Source organism: Myotis brandtii, unplaced genomic scaffold (assembly GCF_000412655.1).
Source record: "Myotis brandtii unplaced genomic scaffold, ASM41265v1 scaffold728, whole genome shotgun sequence".
In the NCBI taxonomy this organism is placed as follows: Eukaryota; Metazoa; Chordata; class Mammalia; order Chiroptera; family Vespertilionidae; genus Myotis; species Myotis brandtii.
Genome location: NW_005370875.1, coordinates 286936 through 288078, shown reverse-complemented (window position 1 = coordinate 288078; position 1143 = coordinate 286936).

Sequence of the window (1143 nt, the reverse complement as noted above, 5' to 3'; positions counted from 1 at the left end):
GGCCGGGTCCGGCCCCACCCCCTTCCAGTTGGCGGCGGGCGACCTATTCGAACTCAAGTTGTTGGCATACGTTTTACTGAAAAAGAAGAAAGAAACCCAACGGCCCCACAGAAGAAGGGACGTTCCCCTTCTTGAAAAAGTTGCAAAGCTTGAAACTTATTAGTATTCTTCCGCCTTAAAAAATAGGCCCGCCCGCCGGGCCCCGCGGGCGCCCGCGCTCGATGACCTCTGCGCCCGGGAGCGCGGCCGGTGACCCGAACTGCTGGCCGGGGAAGGGCGGGGCTGGGACGTGAGCCTGAGGCCTGGGACTGGAGCCGATGCCGTCAGGGGTGATCCCCTAAGTGGGGGTGGGGGTGGGGGGCTCCACTGAGTCGAAATGGTGCCACCCGGCCAGAGAGTGGGGACAGGACGGAAGTGTCTCCAGTGGGTGCCTTCACTTCTGAAACTGGCCGGGGTATTTTGTCAAATTCCCCTTTGCTCTCTTATTTTTTTTTTTTTATTAAATAAAATCAAAAGTGGAAAAGCAGAAGTAATAACTGACACCACAAAAATACAAAGGATTACAAAAAAAATTATTATGAATGACTGTATGCCAACAATTGGATGATGTGGAAGAAATAGATGAATTCATAGAAATATACAATCTTCCAAAACTGAATCAATCCCGCCCTTCCTTCCCTCCGGCGGAGGTGGGGGAAGGGGAGTCGTTCCGTTTAACCCTGAGTTCCCCGAACCCACTCAATTTTGCTAAATTGGCAGTTCGGTAATTCCTCCTTTTACTTTCCTTCCTCTGGCTCACTCCCTTCCCTTATACCCAAGTGTGGTTCACAATGCAAATTGGAGGGAGCCTTCACCCTAACCTCTTCCTGCTCCCCACTCTTTTCATCCCTTTATGTTGCTTTCCATTGACCTCTGCAAATTTTGCAATGGGGGAGGGATTTTTTAAATTGCATTTGCACAAAGTTAGGTATCTGGGCAGGCAAGGGGGGAGGTAGGGAGGGAATGGGGAGCAGGCCCCGCCCCTACCGCCCTTTGCAAATAAAAATCTAGAAGGGGGGGGAGGAGCAGGAAGTGGCGGTGCGAGGGTTGCTGCACAGCTAGCAGAGCCGAGGTCCGGACGGCAGCGCGTGCCCCGAGCTCTCC